The sequence below is a fragment of the Somniosus microcephalus genome, chromosome 5 (genome assembly GCF_052327205.1).
Source record: "Somniosus microcephalus isolate GS21.2 chromosome 5, FLI_Smic_1.0, whole genome shotgun sequence".
Lineage (NCBI taxonomy): Eukaryota > Metazoa > Chordata > Chondrichthyes > Squaliformes > Somniosidae > Somniosus > Somniosus microcephalus.
Window position 1 is genome coordinate 290,680,547 of NC_140991.1, and position 23,831 is coordinate 290,704,377.

Sequence of the window (23,831 nt, forward strand, 5' to 3'; positions counted from 1 at the left end):
ACTCGAGCAACATTTATTCCAGAAATTCTCTGAGGACTTCACCAAAAAAGAGTAAGTGCTGGGCTACTCCACCTTATTGGACACCTTATAGGAGTCATCAGGAGAAAGAGAGTGCTTGGTCATGGGGATCTTGCTAAGGGTCCTCTTTGGTCTGCAGGAGGAATGGGAGGCGGATCTGAGGTCAGGCAAAGCGGCACCAGCTTCTGCAGGAGAGAGGGACCGGAGGGCGAGGAGGGCCAGGATGGCGAGTTGGACTCCTTCCCCGCTGTGCGTACAGGACATCCCTCCTCCTCTGGACCTCCAGTGCCACGTCTGAGAACCTGTGCGCCCTCTCCCTCGGGTCACTGAGCCAGCCTGAAATATGCCGCTGTGTGTTAACCAGCCCACTCCACACCTTCAATGGAAGTGGGTGCATGGAGCCCGCATATAATGCACCATGAAAACTGTGTCTAATCAACGCTTGAGTGCTAAACTTACAGGTGTCTGCTTTAGCAAGTTCAAATTATGGTAATCAGCAATTAGGACCAAAATTACATACTAAAACCAGACTTTCAAACAGGCATGTCTTATTAGCACAACACCCATTTATTTAGTGCCTGTTTTCACCCTTTCACCAAAACAACCCCCTTGGCTTCTTAAAATGTACCGTGGTCTTTAAGTGGAATTTGACAATTGGCTGATTATTGTGAGGAGTATTGTAAAATGGGTGAACTCCTTGTTGCATCTGGATTTTGTATATAAATTTCAAACTTAGGTCAAGAAATTTGCATGAGAGAAGTGAATGAGAAGTGATTTGGTACACTGTAGGGTGGGTACTCTGTGGGTTGGGTACGTGGTGGATTGGGTATGCGATGGGTTGGGTATGCGATGGGTTGGGTATGCAATGGGTTGGGTACATGATGGGTTGGGTATGTGATAGGAACATAGAAACATAGAAGATAGGAGCAGGAGTAGGCCATTCGGCCCCTCGAGCCTGCTCCGCCATTCAATGAGATCATGGCTGATCATCCAAATTCAGTACCTGTCCCTGCCTTCTCCCCATATCCCTTGATCCCTTTGGCCTTAAGAAATATATATAACTCCTTCTTGAATATATTTAATGAATTGGCCTCTACGGCCTTCTGTGGTAGAGAATTCCACAGGTTCACCACTCTCTGGGTGAAGAAATTCCTCCTCATCTCTGTCCTAAATGGCTTACCCCTTATCCTTAGACTGTGACCCCTGGTTCTGGACTCCCCGACCATCAGGAACATCCTTCCTGCATCTAGTCTGTCTAGTCCTTTTAGAATTTTATAAGTTTCAATGAGATCCCCTCTCACTCTTCTAAACTCCAGCGAGAGGGATCTCATTGAATCTTATAAAATGTGATGGGTTGGGTATGCGATGGGTTGGGTACATGATGGGTTGTGTATGCGATGGGTTGGGTATGCGATGGGTTGGGTATGCGATGGGTTGGGTATGCGATGGGTTGGGTACGCGATGGGTTGGGTATGCGATGGGTTGGGTATGCGATGGGTTGGGTATGCGATGGGTTGGGTATGCAATGGGTTGGGTATGCGATGGGTTGGGTATGTGATGGGTTGGGTATGTGATGGGTTGTGTATGCGATGGGTTGGGTACGCGATGGGTTGGGTATGCGATGGGTTGGGTATGCGATGGGTTGGGTATGCGATGGGTTGGGTATGCAATGGGTTGGGTATGCGATGGGTTGGGTACATGATGGGTTGGGTATGCGATGGGTTGGGTATGCGATGGGTTGGGTATGTGATGGGTTGGGTACATGATGGGTTGGGTATGCGATGGGTTGGGTATGCAATGGGTTGGGTATGCGATGGGTTGGGTATGCGATGGGTTGGGTATGCGATGGGTTGGGTATGCGATGGGTTCGGTATGCGATGGGTTGGGTATGCGATGGGTTGGGTATGCGATGGGTTGAGTATGCGATGGGTTGGGTATGCGATGGGTTGGGTATGCGATGGTTTGGGTACATGATGGGTTGGGTATGCGATGGGTTCGGTATGCGATGGGTTGGATACGCGATGGGTTGTGTATGCAATGGGTTGGGTACACGATGGGTTGGGTATGCGATGGGTTGGGTATGCAATGGGTTGGGTATACGATGGGTTGGGTATGCGATGGGTTGGGTATGCGATGGGTTGGGTACACGATAGGTTGGGTACACGATAGGTTGGGTGCACGATGGGATGGGTTGGGTGCACGATGGGATGGTTTGGGTATACGATGGGTTGGGTACATGATGGGTTGGGTATGCGATGGGTTGGGTATACGATGGGCTGGGTACATGATGGGTTGGGTATGCGATGGGTTGGGTACACGATGGGTTGGGTACGCGATGGGTTGGGTACGCGATGGGTTGGGTACACGATGGGTTGGGTACGCGATGGGTTGGGTATGCGATGGGTTGGGTATGCGATGGGTTGGGTACACGATGGATTGGGTACACGATGGGTTGGGTATGCGATGGGTTGGGTATGCGATGGGTTGGGTACGCGATGGGTTGGGTATTCGATGGGTTGGGTATGCGATGGGTTGGGTATGCAATGGGTTGGGTACACGATGGGTTGGGTACATGATGGGTTGGGTACATGATGGGTTGGGTATGCGATGGGTTGGGTATGCAATGGGTTGGGTATGCAATGGGTTGGGTACATGATGGGTTGGGTATGCGATGGGTTGGGTACACGATGGGTTGGGTATGCGATGGGTTGGGTATGCGATGGGTTGGGTATTCAATGTGTGAGTACACGATGGGTTCGGTACATGATGGGTTGGGTATATGATTGGGTTGGTTATGCGATGGGTTGGGTATGCGATCGGTTGGGTACACGATGGGTTGGGTATGCGATGGGTTGGGTATGCGATGTGTTGGGTACATGATAGGTTAGGTATGCAATGGGTTGGGTACATGGTTGGGTTGGGTATGCGATGGGTTGGGTATATGATGGGTTGGGTATGCAATGGCTGGGTACACGATGGGTTAGAAATGCAATTGGTTGGGTACATGTTTGGGTTGGGTATGTGATGGGTTGGGCACATGATGGGTTGGATATGCGATGGGTTGGGTATGCAATGGGTTGGGTATGCGATGGGTTTGGTATGCGATAGGTTGGGTATGCAATGGGTTGGGTATGCGATGGGTTGGGTATGCAATGGGTTAGGTATGCGATAGGTTGGGTACATGGTTGGGTTGAGTATGCGATGGGTTGGGTATGCGATGTGTTGGGTGTGCGATGTGTTGGGTATGCAATGGGTTGGGTACGTGATGGGTTGGGTATGCGCTGGTTTGGGTATGCGATGGGTTGTGTACGTGATGGGTTGGGTACATGATGGGTTGGGTATGCGCTGGGTTGGGTTTGCGATGGGTTGGGTACATGGTTGGGTTGGGTACGCAATGGGTTGTGTACATGATGGGTTGGGTAAGCAATGGGTTGGTTACATGGTTGGGTTCGGTACGCGATGGGTTGGGTACATGATGGGTTGGGTAAGCAATGGGTTGGGTACATGGTTGGGTTGGGTGCAGTGATCAAGAGCAATGTTTGATCAAATATGTGCTTCACTGGAGCTGTCTCTGTTCTGTGGTAATGAAAGAGATTTGATATCACATTCTGCAGTGTTGTGTTCTGATGACTGGGCTCATTAAGTTCGTTTCCTCAAATGTCCTTGAGTCTTCTGGCCGCATTTAAACATCGGCAGCGTTATATAATAACTACAAACAAAGAGAGGGGATGTGTGCAGCAGAATTCTATCCCTCACCTCAGCTAGCAATCTTTCTGGATTTTTTTTATCATTCTAAACGTTGTTGCGTAATCACAAGAAAATCAATGCAACTGCTCAGAACATTTATAAAGAAACCTGAATGCTTTGTGTGATCAGAGAGCCAGAAGGAGCATATATATTTTTAAAACACAGTTTTAGTGAAGGAACTTTGAAATTGTTTAAAGGTGTGCTGCTTGAGCAACATTAACCGCTTCATTGCAGACATTTTACCACAGCCTTCAGCTGAAATATTTCCTTAATCTTTTCATTTTGCTGAATGGTTTTCAATTAATTATAAACCTACATCCCATGAGTGTGCGCATCTATCTCCTCCTCCCTTTCTTTACCTCTCCCAGCCACTTTAGTCTAGGCCCACTGACCTCCTTAGTACTGGCGCGGGCCTCGATTGGAGAGGAGTGGAGGAGGTGCTGCAGGCTTAGTAGGTATTCAGCCCCGGGCATGTTTTAGATCCTTCGATTATTGCGTTTCATTCTTTTTGATTTTCTTTTTTCTATTTTAAAGTAAGACCATTGCATACCAATATGTTCAGAACACAGCGTACTGATGAATTACATTTTTTATCTTATTTCCGCACCTTTTGTCGTGGGATAAACAGATTTTTCTGATTGACCAATGCAAAGAACTGCACCTACCCAACATGTGGTGCGCTGACCCCGTGAGTCGCTTATGGAGTCAACTTCATTTTATACTGCAGCTGGCTCCAGGTATGGAGAACACATGTGTTAGGAGAGGACCTATTGGTGGGCAGAAAGTTGCATCTTACTGCAGGATCTATAGTCCTACAGCTGCTTTAGGGACAGGCACTGTGATTTGGCAACTTTGAACACCAGCAAGCTTGCAGTAAATGATTATGTCGCTAACAGTTGTAGGAGGCCTGACAGTGACCAATTTCTCAGGAGGGGCTGTAAAATCCAGCCTGCTTGAAGTGGGGTCATATTTCAGCAGAGAGTGCCACAGGACCCCAAGAAGAGTAGTCCATGGGAAATATGGGAGGAGGAGGCCACCTGTGTGAATGTCACCTCCACCTCAGCATACACCCGGAAGCTGGGAAAAACTCAATGCCCTTAGCAGGTCAGTCAAGGTAGGAGCTCCCATCACGGCCATCCATTAATGCAACACACTAAGCATGTATGGCAACTATAATTAACTTCCCCCGCACATTGTCTTAAAATACTTTCAATCCTAGCATGAATGCCTAGGACACAGCGGGGTGCCAATTACTGCCCCCAGCCTTCACTCAGGATCATCCCTCCACTCACTCCTCCTTTGCAGTCAGTCCAAATGTATTCTCCCATCTAATGTAGCTGAACTGCACATGTACATATCATCACACCCACTAAGGGCTGCATGCTGACACTTGGGTATTGCCGCATGTCATCTTGAGAACTTTTTCATTTTTTTAAATAACTGGGTTGCTGGAGAAGACAGCCCATAATAAAAGAGTACAGCTTGCAAGGGAGGGACCCATAACTGGGACTTTCCACTTTAGCAGAAACCCAACAGCAAGTCAGAGATTTAGGCTTTGCATCCAGATGATTTAGCCACTGCAGTCCCTGATGAATCTTCCAGGATCGGCCTGATTTAAGTAACATTCCGCCACGCTGAGCAAGTTCCCCACTTGAGCCAAAGAGCCCACCTTGGAAGGGGAAGGGGTGGGGTGGGTGGGGAGAAGAGAAATGGATGTTGCAAGCCTCGGGAGCTTGCAGCTAGATTACTGCGAGGCAGCTGAAGGGGAGAACCACTGTTGGAAAAAAATTACATTTCATAGGGAACTCCCATCGCTCAACCCACAATTAAAAGCCTTTAGGGGGTCTGTTAAAACTTGAATAGCCTTTCCCCTGCCATAGCAACCACGGGGGCCAGGCACAGGCTGGTGTCGCTTGCGTCCGTTACTATGGCAGTTATGAACAAATATGTGATGTTATAAAAAATAACAACAGAAAATGCTGGAAAAACTCAGCAAGTCAGGCAACATCCGTGGAGAGAAATTTGAGTTGACGTTTCGGGTTTGACCCTTCTTCAAAACTGGAGAGAAAAGGAACTAGATCGAAGGCAGGGCTGCGATCGGACAAAAGATTTTGCTATCGTACTAGTGATGTTATAATGTCAGGCCATTATTATAGCCAACTTGAATACACCCATTGGATGTTTTCAACAGCTGCCCTCACTTCCAGTGGGAAATCCTAGAAGGGGTGGCAACCAGTGCGATGTCTGAAGAATGGCTCTCGGCCGACACACGGTAGTCAAGACCAAGTGTAATCATCAGGTAAAGATCAGAGGCGAGAGAATAATTGGATGCAAATGGTCAGATGTAATGAATTTGTCAGTTTAAAGATACACACTCATATGTATTACAAATCTTACCTCCAAGCGCACTTCCTGTCAACCTTTGCTATTATAAATTCCTATGTCCATATTTATAATGGAAACTGATTATGTCAACTTGTCACACTGTAATTACACCCTCCCTCAGTTTGGGACTGCAGTGCTTTCACTGGGGGAGGGTACACCCAAGTTTTACATAGGCTGGTTCCAATATAAATGAGGGCATAGGAAGTTGTAATGGATAAAGTTGACAGGTAGTGCACGCTGGCACAAGATTTATAATATATTATAGATTAAATTGAATAGTGACTCTCTGATCAGCTTGCAGTATTTAATCTTGCTGCCTTAATCGATCTTTCAAGATCGCCTATTCCATATATAATAGATATTATATAAAAATATAACAGTCGCACTCAAGTTGACATGAGCACAGAATGTTCTTGCAAAGATTTGCCAGAATGTTCCATCTGATGCTATAAGTAGGAGATTTGTGAGTTGCTTGGAAAATTGAAGGCTGAAGTCATATTCTGAAGGGCATGGAGATGACATAGGACTGTTAATATAGGACCGTTGACATATGACTGTTGGCATATGACTGTTGACGCAGGGACATTGACACAGGACTGTTAATTTAGGACTGTTAATGCCGCTGCCACATTTCTTAGTTAAGAGTAGGTCTCCTGTCTGAGAGCTAGACAGATAGCTCTGCAGCCAGCAACAAATTTCCTTCCACAGCTTTGCCGGGCTGCTTCTGCTGCTCTTGGTCATTGTCTGGGGGCCCAAGATGATGCACCTTTGCAAGATGAAGTTGTGAGGCATGCATCAGACTACCAGACCATTTGAACCCTTAGCCAGGCTATATTGCAGATCTATCTCGACTCCTCAAGCACCATTTCAACATGTCAGTGATGTGTTTAATAATTACTCAGGTGGATGTACGCACCTTATTGTATCTGTGTTCAACTGCTAGCCTTGGATTTCACAGAGGTGAGAGGAGCCTTGTCTCCAGAGGATAGTCTTGATGACCTGGAGCCACCCTGAGGCATTCCTTGTGGATCAAATATTGATGGTACCATGAATTGGTATCTGGACTGCTGCCTGGGTAGCCAATGCTGATGGTTGCAAATGAGCTAAACATTCAGAGAGTGTGGAATCCTATCCTACTCATGTTATAGGGCACGTGGCTGCAATCTAAAGCTCCTTGGATCTTCAGGAATCCTGCATCATAACACCACACATTCCTCCCATACTGCGATCAGACCCACTTTGTGAAGCTTTCTCCCTAACCCTCTATGCCTCTCTTCTCTTTCCATCTTAAAAAGCTTTCTTAAACCCGTATTTTCAAGCAACCTTTCCGTTACCTCTCCCACCTGGGCCCAGTGTCTGTTCAATTTTACTTTACCCTTTGGGAAACACGTTTCGATGGTAAATGCAAGCTGCGTGTTGAGAATGACACTGGCTTCTTCAGGGACACACTGATTACTTGTGGGACATCTACAGAAACAGATGTCCCATATGTTAAATGTTGGCTGCGGGACACCCAGTTGTGTGCTGCGCATTTGTCAGCTGTGGTTCAGTTGTTAGCACCCTCGCCTCTGAGTCATGAAGGTTGTGGGTTCAAGTCCCACTCCAGAGAATTGAGCACTCCAGTGCAATACTGAGGGAGTGCTGCACTGTCAGAGGGGCTGCCTTTTGGGTGAGACATTGAAACGAGGCCCTGTCTGCTGTCTGAGGTGGACGTAAAAGATCCCATGGCACTATTTCGAAGAAGAGCAGACAAGTTATCCCCAGTGTCCTGGCCAATATTTATCCCTCAATCAACATCACTAAAGCTGATTATCTGGTCATTATCACATTGCTGTTTGTGGGAACTTGCTGTGTGCAAATTGCTGCCGCGTTTCCCACATTACAACAGTGACTACACTTCAAAAAGTAATTCATTAGCTACAAAGTGCTTTGGGATGTCCGGTGGTCATGAACGGTGCTATATAAATGCAAGTCTTTCTTTTTTTTAGATGCCTTCACTTTGTGCTTGGCCAAGTGAGTAGAAGAAGGATAAATAACAGGAGAAGAATGGTACTAGCCCTCAGCTTGGGGAATCCTCCAACTTCATTCTGCTCCACTCCCTTTATGCTCTTCTTGCTGTTATTTGCAGTGCAGCTTTCTCAAATAATGACACGGCCTGAAATTTCTGAGGCTCCCTCCCCCTTCACTTAAAAAACTGACTGTTTTGAGTGGAGTCCCTTTAAGGTGTCAGCGTGACAAGCTGGCCACTGTAAGTTGCAGCTGGATTGTAGGCTCTACTGTAGAATGGCCATGCATGGTAAGTAATCACAGAACTGTAATATTAAATGGCCCAGAAATTCGGGTCGGGGGCTTCCCGCGGGTGCAAGCCCCCGACCTGCACTTACCTAGCGTGCCGGCCGTTGTGCTGTGGCCCGTGTGGGATTGCGACCCTGGGCCTTCCCAACTGCCGGCACGCAGTGCTTGCATATCCCAGGGGCGCAGTTAGTTCAAAGCGTCCCCTGTGATCACGTGGGCAATGGAGAGCCAATGGTAGCAGGGAATGCTTCATTCATAAGTTTGACAGGAAGAGCTGTCAAACCTATAAATACTATAAGCCCCAAAATATCACCAGAACTTCAAATAAATTTTTAACAAAATGACATTTTTAAAATAACTATAAATTACATGAAATAACTATTTTAAACAATAATTTACATTTTTGAAAAAATTAATTACATTTTCTAACGGGGCTAAAAATAAACTTACCTTTCTTTAAAGTATTTAAAAATAATAAACTTGTGGAAAAAATGTTTTAATTTTAATTAATTCACCACTTACCTTGCTAAAAGCAGGCCTTGCGCCTGCTTTTTAAAAGTGTAACTGTTGGAGACTTACCCTCCCAGAGAAACCTGCAAAAAAAACGTAAGTTCGACGCGCAACCTCTCCCACGCACGCGTTCCACCTGTCAACCCCTTCTTTCAGGGGAACGGAAGTGCCGGTTTCCCGCGCATGCGCAGTGCATGCACGAAACCAGCACTTTCGTTGGGCCTACGCGTGAGTACCCCATGCGTACTCACATGTTGGGACCCAAATTTCTGGGCCAATGTCTGAGTGCTTAGTTTGGGCCGGCAGTCAATGTGTAATAGATTGAGAGGAAACTCTGTGGCCTGGAGTATTCGCTAGGTTCCACTTTTTTTCCAGCGCAATTCGCCCGAAATCAGTCAAACCAACGCAAAAGATCACAGAATTTCAAACTCAAATTACGTCCAGCGCAAATTGAGTTTCCGCGATCTTTTGCGCTAGTTTAAAAAAACACCGCACTAGAAGCTGGCACTGCCCACAAATCTGGCCATGCCCCCAGATCGGATTAATCACCATGGCGAGTTTCCGCAAATTGCGCCTGTATGCGGGCCTTCGAGGAGGCTCTTAAAATTAAGCTGGTGTTTTTAGGCAAAATGGGGTAAAATTTGGCATTGCCCATTTTGGGGTGCTAATATCGGCCGGGGCTAATTATCGCCTCCGACTGCAAAATTCACCTCTATCGCCCCTGGAGGTGATTTGAGCGCTAAATCAAGCACTACACACCTCTCTTAAGGTGCAAACGTCAGGGAACGAGGCGCTACCTAAGAACGCTACCGAAGCTCAGGTGATGTCAGTTACCATGGAAGCCAGACAGTCGGGTGCCGTCCAGTATTTAAAGGGGAGGGGCCATCTTGCTGGCCAGCCACACCCTGCTCATTGCAGCCTTGAGTCTCGGCCTGGAGAGACCTCAAAAGCAATTGTGTTGGAAGCACTAATGGATAGGCCCAGGGAAAGAGCTCAGCACTTAGGAACCTCAAAAGTGGTGCTGAGGGCCAAAACTCCTTAGGACAGCGTGAAAACCAAAAATTTTGCCGACAAGAAAAGGCAGGAAGCGCCCGCCTTTAAATAGCACTCCCCCAGCCCCTTTCCGACTTGAAAACGATCCCCTCTAACTGTAGTTTCTAGCGGCAGGCGCTAAGGCAGGGGGCGCGACTCAATATCTGGTCTGGGGCGCTACCGGGGCGTTACACACTCGACTGATGTCACGACCTGCGGGCACAGGAGATCATGGCGGTAGTGTTTAGTGCTGCCACAAAAGGACTGGTCAATTTCACTAAAATTGCCACGCTCGGGCGCTAAGTTCCTAGCGGCCCATTAGCGCCTCCCGGAGGAGAGGGAAAACCAACCGAATTTTTCCCCCAAGGACACTAATAGGCACATTTTAAAAGCTTTTAAATAGATACATTTTTAATTTACTTAGAAACTGACCACTGTTAACAATATAACTCGCAAATGGTTCTGCATAGTTTTTTGAAGTCATTTTCAGTTATTTTAAATCGGGTTACTCAAAGGTGGAGACCCTTATTAAAAATGCGTACTTTTTTGATAAATCCATTTTCAGCCGTATTAATTAGACTGCACCAAGTTACCACTCTTAAATATATCAAGGAATATCTTTTAAAGCAAAAATTAAAAACAAAAAATTATGCTCTAAAACGCTGCCCAATTGCGCTGGTTCATGGCAGATTTCACATTCGGCGATATGCAAATGAGATTGAACGGAAACTTGTGGAAAAAAAACACTTCTCAAAACTAGCGCACTTTTGGGTGCAATTTGCGCCCAGATCACCGATTGCACCCAGAGCAGAAACTCTATCACTTTGTGCCTTGGATCGGTTGCCTGTGCTCACATGGGAAAAGCAGCCAATATCGTGGCCAAACAATCTTTGGAAAAGAAGATGATGCATAATGGTGGTAGTAATAGAAAAAGCTTTTTCAGCTATGTCAGAAATCAGGAGACTGTTAAGGATCATATAGGGCCACTAAAGGATACTGTAGAGCAGATTCAAACTCATTCTCGGTGTTGTGTATGTACCTTTAAGAGAAAAACTGATTCTATACTGCAGTACCGGCAGTGGCCACCCCTGTATATAAAGCCATAGCAGGCTTCTGTATTTCAGTCTTAAGTTACCCTCTGTTCAGTAAGTACCTGTTATTGTTGTTCTCCTGCAGTCCGTGTATTATTTATACTCGGACACTACATTGGCGACGAACAGGTTCGAACTCACCTGCAGTACTGCATCACCTCACGGGGATCTTTCCCTGAGAAGAAGCTTCTTAGAGGTCGAAGTCAGAACAACGGGCGTCGACCGCGGGCAACCGCCCAAGGATCCATCAGAGTTTGGAGAGTTGCAGGAGAGGCTGTGGAGAGCTGGGCTTGGCTCCCCAGTCAAGGTGTTCCAGCAAATCGTGCTGGTAGCAGGTAGTGCGCTGATCCTTCCGGACTGCGGCGGGCTCGAGCTCGATCGAGCGGCTCTGCAAAGGGGACGTGCAGCGTCGTCGGGAGGAAAAGAGAGAGAGAGAGAGGGTGGAGCGCACAGGGCGTGGTTGGTGCTCAAGAACCGGGCAGCATAGCAAAAATAAAACAAGGGGAAGGAAAAGTGAGACACGCCGAAGCCGCGGGTCGCCGCCATTACCCTGCAGAACGCTAGGAGCAGCGTGGCAGCAAGGGGAAGAAGGAAAAGCGCAGGAGGCACCATTTTATTCCATTGGGGAAGAAGGAAAAGCGCGGGAGACGCCATTTTAATTCATTGGTGAAGAAGAAAAAGCGCGGGAGGCGCCATTTTAAATCACCCAAGATGCCGAAAAGTGGCAGTATCACTGCTTTCGACAACGAGGTAGAAGACTGCACCACGTATGTGGAAAGAATTGAAGTGTACTGCAAGGCAAATGAGGTGGCCGATGGAAAGAAGGCGTCGGTATTATTAAATTTGATGGGCGCGAGAACGTACGGCCTATTGCGGAATTTAATTACCCCAGCTAAACCAATGGAGAAAAGTTTTGAGGAGGCTGTTTATATCTTACAGGAACACCTAAACCCTACACCGCTGCTGATAGCAGAAAGATTCAAGTTCCATAAAAGAAACCAGCACAAAGATGAGAGCAATGCTGACTATCTTACGGAACTACACAAGTTATCGAAGCACTGCCAGTTCGGAGCAGGACTGGCAGACACCTTGCAGGATAAGTTTGTCTGCGGGCTCCAGAGTGAAGGAACCCAGAAAGGACTACTTTCGGAAAAGGACCTGACGCTAGAACAGGCTTTCAGCGTGGCAGTATCCTACGAAGCAGCAGCACGGGGAGCTGCGGAAATACAACAGAAACCACAGGAATACAGCGCTAACGAAATGGCGTATGGAGCAGAAAAGTGCTATCGCTGCGGCAGAACAACCCATGATCAGAAGGACTGCTGGTTTAAGGACAAAGTATGCAGGCAATGTGGGAAAATGGGACACATAGCAAGAGTCTGCAGGTCGGGAAAGAAAACCAACACTACAAGAACTACTAAGGAAAAGTACAAGAAAGTAAAGAAATTGACAGACAGTAGTTCAGAAGATCAGGACAGTGATAAGGACTCCGGGAGCAGGAGACTAAGTTGTCTAAAGTTACACAACGTGATCGCAAAGGAGGATCACCGAACCATTTGGGTCACCCTCATGATAGCAGGGTCCCCAGTAAAGATGGAATTGGACACAGGATCAGCCCTAACTGTCATGAATCGACGAGGCTATGAGTAGCTATTCTCACACATACCCTTGAAGGACACATCCATTGTATTGAAGACATACACGGGGCAAAAAGTCTACCCCAGAGGAAAAATAAGGGTGCCAGTTGAATACAACGGCAAGGAAACACAGAAACTCTATCTATATATACTACCAGATGGAGGACCACCATTATTGGGACGTGAATGGATCCGAAAAATACAATTGGATTGGCATTCCATTCAGGCACTAACTGTGACTGATAAAAAGGATGATGATGTCACACCTGGATGACTGTCAAAAATTCTAACTGACGTGAAAGAGGTGTTCCAACAAGGACTTGGGACTCTAAAAGGAGTAACGGCAACGATAAAAATCGAAGATAACGCAAACCCAAAATGTTTTAAGGCCAGACCTGTACCTTACGCGATCCGCCCAGCCGTTGAAGCAGAGCTGGAGAGTCTGGAGCGTTCGGGTGTGCTGTCCAAGGTGGACTGGAGCGAGTGGGCCACACCCATTGTTCCTGTAATGAAGAAATCATTGAGCAGCATGCCTGGGGAACCAAAGAAGGTTCGCATCTGTGGGGACTTCAAGGGAACTGTGAACCCAGTCCTGCACACAGTACAATATCCACTTCCACGGATAGAAGATATTTTTGCCTCACTATCTGGAGGGAAACGCTTTACAAAGATTGATCTGGCCCAAGCGTATCTACAAATGGAGGTGGAAGAAGCATCTAGGAAATACCTCACGATAAACACTCACAAAGGCCTTTACCAGTACAATCAACTGGTATTCGGGGTAGCATCAGCCCCGGCTATTTGGCAGAGGGCGATGGAACAAGTCCTGCAAGGGATCCCGGGGACCCAGTGTTATTTGGACGACATCCTGGTTACGGGCGAAAATGAGAGTGAACACCTTGCCAACCTGGAGCAGGTGCTCACGAGATTACAGGAATATGGGCTACGAGCCAACCGCCCCAAATGCGAGTTCTTCAGGAGACAAATCTCGTATTGTGGCCACATGATTGACGAGGAAGGGTTGCATAAGTCGCCGGACAAGATTGAGGCTGTAGTCAAGGCTCCAGCACTGGAAAATGTGTCGCAACTGAGGTCGTTCCTCGGGTTGGTGAACTACTACCATAAGTTGTTGCCGAATTTATCTACACTTCTGCACCCACTGAACGCCCTACTGCAAACTGGAGTAACATGGAAATGGATTGGTGAGTGTAAGCGTGCCTTTCAGAAATGTAAATGCCTAATCACTTCAAAAGAAGTATTGGCCCACTACAATCCAACACTACCGATTCGGTTGGCTTGTGATGCGTCTCCCTATGGCATCAGAGCGGTGCTGTCACACAAATTCCTTGACGGTTCAGAGAGGCCATTAGCCTTTGCGTCGCGCTCGTTAACCTCAGCCGAGCGTAACTACGCCCAGATTGACAGGGAGGCCCTCAGCCTGGTGTGGGGGGTGAAGAAGTTCAATCACTATCTGTACGGGCAGAAATTCACCCTACTGACTGATCATCAGCCCCTGGTTTCCTTTTGTAACCCAAAGAAGGGCGTTCCGGTGATGATGGCACAACGGCTGCAAAGATGGTCACTTTTTCTAGGGGCACATCAGTACGACATAGAGTACAAGGGTACGAAATAGCATGGAAACGCTGATGGGCTGTCGCGCCTACCCTTGCCTACGGTAGAGGAAGCACCTGCAGTGGACCCTGTTGAGATATTCCATGCGACCATAGTCGAATGTCTGCCTGTTACAAACTCAAGTATAGAGAAGGAAACCCGAAATGACCCGACACTCTCTCGGGTCTATGATTTGATGGTGAAGGGATGGCCAGCACATGGCGACTCACTGTTGCCAGCATTTTCGCCAAGGAGAGAACAGCTGTCAGTGTGCCGGGGGACCTTGATGTGTGGATCCCGAGTGGTAATTCCACCCAAGTTGAGAGATAGAGTGCTCAATGAGCTTCATGAGGGTCATCTGGGAGGGGTAAAAATGAAGAGCCTAGCCAGGGTGTTTGTGTGGTGGCTGGGAATTGATAAACAAATCGAGGATATGATCAAGAGATGCACAGGATGCCAGAAGGTCCAAAACGCTCCACCACAGGCCCCGCTACATCCATGGGAGTGGCCCTCATCTCCATGGCAACGGGTACACATTGATTTTGCTGGTCCATTTATGGACTCAATGTTCCTAATCGCTGTGGACGCCCATTCGAAATGGCCAGAGGTCATCAAAATGTCCTCCACCACCACGGAGAAAACTATTGCAGTCCTACGGACCATCTTCGCCAGGAATGGCTTGCCAGAACAGATTTGCTCCGACAATGGGCCACAGTTTGTGTCCGAGGATTTCCAGAGGTTTCTGAGGAATAATGGGGTGAAACATTACACATCTGCCCCATATCATCTAGCCACAAACGGATTGGCTGAGAGGTTTGTGCAGACCTTTAAAAAGGCCATAAATGCAATGCAGAATGATGACATACCACTACAACACAAGGTGGATAATTTCTTGTTTGCTTACCGGAATGCAACACATGCAGTCACCAACCAAGCTCCAGCCATAATGTTCTTCAACCGAAGGCTAAGATGTCACCTGGATTTGCTCAAACCAAACATAAGACGAGATGTTGAGGATAAGTAATTCCAGCACATAAACGAGAAGCCAACCAGGAGCTTCAAGATAGGGCAACCAGTCTTGGCCCGCGACTACCGAACAGAAAAATGGCAGCCAGGAACGGTATGCACACAGCAGGGACCACTAATGTACACAGTGGACGTTGGAGAGAGCATTGTGAGACACCATGCTGACCAGATTCTAGAGTCACAGGAACAAGCCAAACCCATACCACGAGCAGGTGCACCTGGTAATCAACCCGAAGTACAGATTGCGTCTACCTCAGAAGCAGTGGTATTGGAAGCTGACAAACCAACCAATGACAATGAGCCAGAATCAACTCTGCCGCAAGAACAGGATACTCGAGAAAGGCGCTATCCAGTCAGGATCAGGAAGCCTCCTCAAAGACTGAACTTATAAATGATTATTTCAGTTGATGTATATAGTACAGAGAAAATTGTAATTGTAATTAGTTATTATTTAGTTGTTAAAAGAATGTTATGTACTGTTTATCTAAAAGGGGAGGAATTGTTGTGTATGTACCTTTAAGAGAAGAACTGATTCTGTACTGCAGTACCGGCAGTGACCACCCCTGTATATAAAGCCATAGCAGGCTTCTGTATTTCAGTCTTAAGTTACCCTCTGTTCAGTAAATACCTGTTATTATTGTTCTCCTGCAGTCCGTGTATTATTTATACTTGGACACTACACTCGGGTTATGGCAGAGCTGGTAAATGATTATTTTGCATCATTCTATAGTCCTGTAGATGATGCTTATGTACCTTATATGTGCTTATGGGGGCATGACTCTGTATTGAATAGAAATATAAATATTAAAATAGATAGTAATGTCATCTTGGATAGATTAGGAAAGGTCGGTTTACTGTAGAGCAGCATAGACTTGGAAGGGACCTGATAGAGATCTATAAAATAGTTAAAGGGTTGGATAGTGCCCCTATTGATAGATTACTCCAGTTTAACAGATTGGGAAGATCCAGGACATGAGTTTAAACAATGTAATAGTAGGAATAGACTGGATGTTAGGCGGTGGTTCTTTTCCCCGAGAGTAGTGAGCCCCATTGCTAGCTGGTTTGGTGGGTGCTGACTCTGTGTGCCTTCAAAAGAGAGCTAGACTAGTTCTTGACTGGGGCAGACATTTCATCGTACTGAAGATAAGTTTCTTTATAGATAATACTGGGTCGATGTGATCTCCTGGATTAGTTTCGATTGCCTTTGAGGGTCGGAGAGGAATTTTCCAGGCTATTTTTTCCCCATATTGACCCTGTGTTTTCTCTCTGTTTTTCTGCTTTTCCCAGGAGAATATATGGCTGTGGTGGTGGTTGGCGGGGGGAGGGGGGTGGTTGGAGGTGGGGGGGCCGGTGGGGACAAGGGAGGAAGTGTTTAGCCACAATTCTCCGGCCATCATGAGTGTGGGGCTGGCTTGATGGACAAACTGGATCTTTTCCTGCCCATCGATTTTGTATGTTCATAGGTTCATAAAGAGGAAACGTTAGATGGTGATACCTTGGCAGCTTTTTTCAGCTGTGTAAACTTCTTCCTTGTTTACTCCCATGTCCTGCAGCACAATAATTCCCACCTTCCATTGTGCAAACTCCCAGTAGTAAGGAGGAAAGAACTTGCATTTGTATAGCGCCTATCACATCCTCAGATTGATTAAGAGGGGAAAAATAGAGTATGAGAGTAAACTTGCAAGGAACATAAAAGCGGAAGGTAAAAGCTTCTACAAGTACGTAAAAAGAAAAAGATAAGTGAAGACAAATGTAGGCCCCTTACAGTCAGAAACGGGAGAATTTATAATGGGGAACAAGGAAATGTCAGAGCAATTAAACAAGTACTTTGGTTCTGTCTTCACAGAAGAGGACACAAATAACTTGCCAGAAATGCTAGGGATCCAAGGGTTTCGTGAGAAGGAGGAATTAAAGGAAATTAGTATTAGTAAAAAAATAGTGCTGGAGAAATTAATGGGACTGAAAGCCGATAAATTCCCCAGGGCCTGATAATCGGCATCCCAGAGTACTAAAAGAGGTAGCCATGGAAATAGTGGATGCCTTGGTTGTCATCTTCCAAAATTCCAAAGATTATGGAACAGTTCCTGCAGATTGGAGGGTAACAAATGTAACCCCACTATGTAAAAAAGGAGGGAGAGAAAAGAGGGAACTATAGATCAGTTAGCCTTACATCAGTAGTAGGGAAAATGCTAGAGTCTATTATAAAAGATGTGATAGCAGGACACTTAGAAAATATCAACGGGATTAGACAAAGTCAACATGGGTTTATGAAAGGGAAATCATGTTTGACAAACCTACTGGAGTTTTTTGAGGATGTAACTGGTAGAATAGATAAGGGAGAATCAGTGGATGTGGTATATTTGGATTTTCAGAAGGCCATTGATAAAGTCCCACATAAGAGGTTAGTGTGCAAAATTAAACGACATAGGATTGGGGGTAATATACTGGCATGGATTGAAAATTGGTTAACAGACAGGAAACAGAGAGTAGGAATAAATGGGACTTTATCGGGGTGGCAGGCGGTGACTAGTGGGGTACCGCAAGGATCAATGCTTGGGCCCCAGCTATTCACAATATATATCAATGATTTGGATGAGGAAACCAAATGTAATATTTCCAAGTTTGCTGATGAGACGATTGTGGGATTGTGAGTTGTGAGGAGGATGCAAAGAAGCTTCAAGGCGAATTAGACAAGTTGAGTGAGTGGGCAAATACATGGCAGATGCAGTATAACGTGGATAAATGTGAAGTTATCCACTTCGGTAGGATAAACAGAAAGGTATGGATTGAAAATTGGTTAACAGACAGGAATGGTGATAGATTGGGAAATGTTGATGTACAAAGGAACCTGGGTGTCCTTGTACACCAGTCACTGAAAGCAAACGTGCAGGTACAGCAAGCAGTTAGGAAGGCAAATGGTATGTTGGCCTTCATTGCAAGAGGATTTGCGTACAGGAGTAAGGATGCCTTACTACAGTTATACAGGGCCTTGGTAAGACCACATCTAGAGTACTGTGTGCAGTTTTGGTCTCCTTACCTAAGAAAGGATATACTTGCCATAGAGGGAGTGCAGCGAAGGTTCACCAGACTGATTCCTGGGATGGCAGAACTGTCGTATGAGGAGAGATTGGGTCGACTAGGCCTGTATTCACTAGAGTTTAGAAGAATGAGAGGGGATCTCATTAAAACATATAAAATTCTGACAGAGCTAGACAGGCTGGATGCAGGGAGGATGTTTCCCCTGGCTGGGGTGTCTAGAACGAGAGGTCACAGTCGCAGGATACGGGGTAGGATGTTTAGGACTCAGATGAGGAGAAATTTCTTCACTCAGAGGGTGGTGAACCTGTGGAATTCTCTACCACAGAAGGCTGTGGAGGTCAAGTCACTGAATATATTTAAGAAGGAGATAGATAGATTTCTAGACACAAAAGGCATCAAGGGGTATAGGGCAAGAGCAGGAATATGATATTGAGTTGGAGGATCAGCCGTGATCATATTGAATGGCGGAGCAGGCTCAAAGGGCCAAATGGCCTACTCCTGCTACTATTTTTCTATGTTTCTATGTTTCTAGGACATCGTAAAGCACTTCACAACCAATGAATTACTTTTGAAGTGTAGTCACAGTTGTTTTGTAGGAAACCACGGCAGCCAATTTGTGCACTATAAGCTCCCACTAACAATAATGAGATAAATGAGCAGTTTATCTATTTTGGGGGTGTTGGTTGAGGGTGGCCAGGAGATAAGGAGCTCCGCCCTGTTCTTTTTCAAGCTCGCACAGAATAGCTAATTAGATGAGTTCCTGGAGGAATCAGCAGGAACAGCGATGCCAAAGCAGCCGGTTAGATGCTGACTGGTACTAACCACCATTCCTAGAAAATACGCCCTTATAATACATTCCCCTCTATGCTAAAGTACTTGGGCAAATAGATGCATAGGCTTAGAATAGAATTACAGTATGCAGACGACGCTTGCGTCTGCGCTCACTCAGAGGTCGAACTCCAAACCATCGTCAACACCTTCACTGAAGCGTACGAGAGCATGGGCCTTACAGTAAACATCCGTAAGATAAAGATCCTCTACCAACCTGCCCCCGCCACACAGTACTGCCCCCCGATTATAAAAAACCACGACAAGGCCTTGGACAACGTGGACCACTTTCCATACCTCGGGAGCCTACTGTCAACAAGGGCAGATGTCGATGATGAAGTCCAACACCGCCTTCAGTGTGCCAGTGCAGCCTTCGGTCTCCTGAGGAAGAGAGTGTTTGAAAACCAGGACCTCAAACCAGGCACTAAGCTCATGGTCTAAAGAGCAGCAGTGATACCCGCCCTGCTGTATGCCTCAGAGACATGGACCATGTACAGCAGGCACCTCAAAGCACTGGAGAGGTACCACCAACGCTGCCTCCGCAAGATCCTGCAAATCCATTGGCAGGATAGGCGCACCAATGTCAGTGTTCTCGCTCAGGCCAACATCCCCAGCATCGTAGCTTTGACCACGCTCGATCAGCTCCAATGGATGGGTTACATCATCCGCATGCCCGATATGAGACTCCCAAAACAAGCCCTCTACTCTGAGCTCCGACACGGCAAGAGAGCTCCAGGTGGGCAGAGGAAACGCTTCAAGGACACCCTCAAAGCTTCCTTGAAAAAGTGCAACATCCCCACTGACACCTGGGAATCCCTGGCTCAAGACCACACAAAGTGGAGGAGAAGCATCCTAGAAGGTGCCGAACACTCGGGCTGGATTTTGCCAGCCCTGGGGAGGCGGGTTTGGAGGTGGAACCACCGGGAAAATGGCAGAATTTGGGGGCGGGTGCCCAACCCGCCTCCATGCCATCTTGACAGGAGGCGGGTAGTCGACCCGTGCCGGGTCCCGCCTCCTCGAGGTGGGAAGTGGATTAATGCCAATTAACTGCCTGTTAACAGGTAGTTAACAGGCAGTTTTTTGGCTAATCTCTATTTTGAGTCCTGAAGTGTAGGCTTCCCGACGGCTCCGAATCTCGCCAGGGTCAGCGAGGCGGGCTGTCGGTCTGCGGGGGTCGGAGGGGCTGAGATGTCCAGTGTGCAGGTGAGTAATGGGTGCATGTGTGCAGAGGTAAGTGTGTGAGGTGTGTGTAAAGTGTTTTAATAAGTTTTACTTACCTTTACTTCTTCCTGCAGGCTTCCTCCCTTCAGGTCTCAGGAGTCCCTCAGTTCACCGGCACAGAAAGCAGAATGGCCGCTGAACTGTCAAAAGCTGCAGCCTTCTGCTTTCTGGTCAGGAAGGCTTTCTAATTGAGTCTTGAGTAAAGACACAACTTAGAAGACAGATTGTCAAACGATGACATTTCATCTGTCAATAGCTCTTGACAGATGAAACGGCACTCGCTGACGTCACCTGTAACTGGCTTTCCCTTAATTGGCCTGCTAAGCTCGCTGGGCGGGCTTAACTAGGTCAATCTAGGGAAAATAGCGTGGGTTGGCCACAAGTCGATGGATGCGGGACTAAAACCCAACAAGTGGGAGTCCCGCCTCCAAAAGCTCCCCATTGACAAAATCCAGCCCATCGAGTCTCTTCGCCGGCAGCAAGTGGAAGCCACGCGCAGGCAGCGCAAGGAGCGCATGTCAACCCAAGCATCCCACCCACCCGCCCCTTCAACCACCGTCTGCCCCACCTGTGACAGAGACTGTGGGTCCCGCATTGGACTCATCAGTCACCTGAGAACTCATTTTTAATGTGGAAGCAAGTCATCCTCAGTTCCGAGAGACTGCCTAAGAAGAAGAAGAAAGCTTAGTTGTTAAAATAGAATGTATTTGACTTGTTACTCCTTTTCAATTATGATTTTTTTTTTACTAGTTTTACCTTGTACAATAGAGCACAGCAGATAGGTAAGTGAAAATACAGCCTCTATGGAAATGACCTGTGTGGTAGCTTTGATAATTCGTGCATAGTTATTATGAACTGCCTCATTGCTATTGAGAATCATATCATATTCACTGCAAAGGCTTTCACAGTTGATCTGTCCAATGTTACTAAGTTGCTGCTAATGCAAAATAAATAAGTAAGCATTGTAGCACCCAGTTGATACTGGATTAGTTAATAGCTGCTAGCTTTAGATCAAGGTCCAGAAACAAAAAGGAACCCCTGCCCATATTAAAGCTTTGAATTACATAGTATTACATAGGATATACAGCACAGAAACAGGTCATTTTGCCCAACCAGTCTATGCCGATGTTTATGCTCTACGAGAGCCACCTCCCGCCTATCCTCATGTAACTATCAGCATAACCCTCTATTCCCTTCTCCCTCATATGCTTATCTAATCGCCCCTTAAATTCATCTATACTATTCACTTCAACCACTCCCTGTGTTAGTGAGTTCCACATTCTCACCACTCTCTGGGTAAAGAAGTTTCTTCTGAATTCCCTATTTGAATTTTTGTTGACTATCTTATATTGATGGCCTCTCGTTTTGCTCTTCCCCACGAGTCTGTATCTACTCGATTCAAAACCTTTCATGAAAGATACCCAGGCTGTTCATCCTTTCCTGATAGGTGTACCCTCACATTTCTGGTATCATCCTTGTAAATCTTCTCTGCACCCTCTCCAGTGCCTCTATATCCTTTTTATAATATGGCAACCAGAATTGCACACAGTACTCCAAGTGTGGTCTAACCAATATTCAATACAAGTTTAGCATAACTTCCCTACTTTTCAATCTATCCCTCTAGAGAGAAGCACTAGAGCTTGGTTTGCTTTTTTTTATGGCCTTGCGAATCTGTGTCACTACTTTTAGTGATTTGTGTATTTGTACTCCAAGATCCCTTTGCTCCTCTACCCCATTTAGATTCTTATTTTCCAAGTTATATGTGACAGCTTTGAATTTGCTGATTTATCTGTGGTTGAAGGTCGCTCAGTGCTAATGCAGCCTCTGCCTGAGCTGCTGGGTCTTCTCGAAGGTCCGAGGTTTAAATTAAAACAAGGAATGCTCCCAGTATATGTTAGAATGCCTCCAGGGAAACCTGGCAGGGCAAGTTTTGATGGCTGGTGTTTCAATAAGGGGCGCGGTTTCCATCCCTGGAATTTCAGTGGCAGAGAATGTACCCAATCGCCAACAATCTCACAGCAGAGTATTCAACCAATCACTGCTGGTCTGGGGTGGGTACGCAACATTCCAATAGCGGAAATCTTGCCAATCTCAGTGAGCTAGGCAGGCGAGGTAGCCTCAGTGATCCTGGCTCCAATCCGAGCTAAGCATTCTATCCTCAGTAGTAATCCTAATGGGAGAGTGGGAAGGCATCCACTTTCCCTGACAGAGAAGGGAATATTGTGAATCTTCCTGCCAATGATTGGGCTTGGTATTCAGCTGCAAATACCAGAACTTCAGCGGCCCAAATGCAAGAAGACCATAAATGCTCATCCCTAACCTAGCATAATAGAATGCCAGTCCCCAGGGGTGAAACACAGGTAACAAACGAAACAGAATAATATTTCCCTGACATTGATTTACTGAAACACTTGTCAGCGAGATCTAGACAAAAAATTGCTGCTGTACTTTCCCAGCTGGTCGATGATGAAGATGTCCTGACTGAAGTGTGCAGTGATGCTTATCAAATGATGTTATGGGCAACTAAATTCTATTCTTTACCTTCCTTCTTAAATCTGGCTGAGCTGTTGCCTTGTTATGACAGCTGAGAGCAATCTGTCAACACTGAAATGCATGAAGAGTGCATTTTAGTGACCTAACAACACATCTCCATGATAATCAGATGTCAGGGTGCTTTATTAATTCAGACTGACCTATGCAACCTGTGATTGCTGCCTTTAAAATCCATTACCTACACTCGTGTATCAAGAAGAAGAAAAGTCACCTGCAGTAGCCAATCATTAAATCCCAAGCAGAAAAGGCAGCACTGTGACTTATTCCAGACACATTCATCCCACAAATTCTACTCTGGAAATTTCACAGTACTCATTGAAAATTGCAGTAACTGAACTTCTCTGATTGATCAATGAGTATCTGAGTCGTACAAACCAGTGTGAGTTCTTTTGGAGCGATCAATAAACAAAAACTGTAACTTAACAAAAATACATCAAATTAAACTTAATAAATTAAATTAAGATTTGGTTGTCCGGGGGTGATGAAGCACTCCAGTCCCTGCGGTGCCCACCGGTCGCGGAAGGCCTCGAGCGTGCCGGCGGACACCGCGTGCTCCATCTCCAGAGCCACCCGGGCGCGAACGTGGCCGGGGAAGAGAGGCAGGCAGTCGGGCCGAACGACCCCCTCGACCGCTCGCTGCCTGGACCAGTTGATGGCCACTTTGGCCAGGCCCAGGAGCAGTCCCACGAGGAGGTCCCCCGACCTGCCCGCTCCCCTCCGCACTGGGTGACCAAAGATCAGGAGCGTGGGACGGAAGTGCAGCCAAAAAATCAAGGAGCAGCCCCTTCAAATAATGGAAATGGGGCTGCAACCTCTCACACTCTATATAAACGTGGAA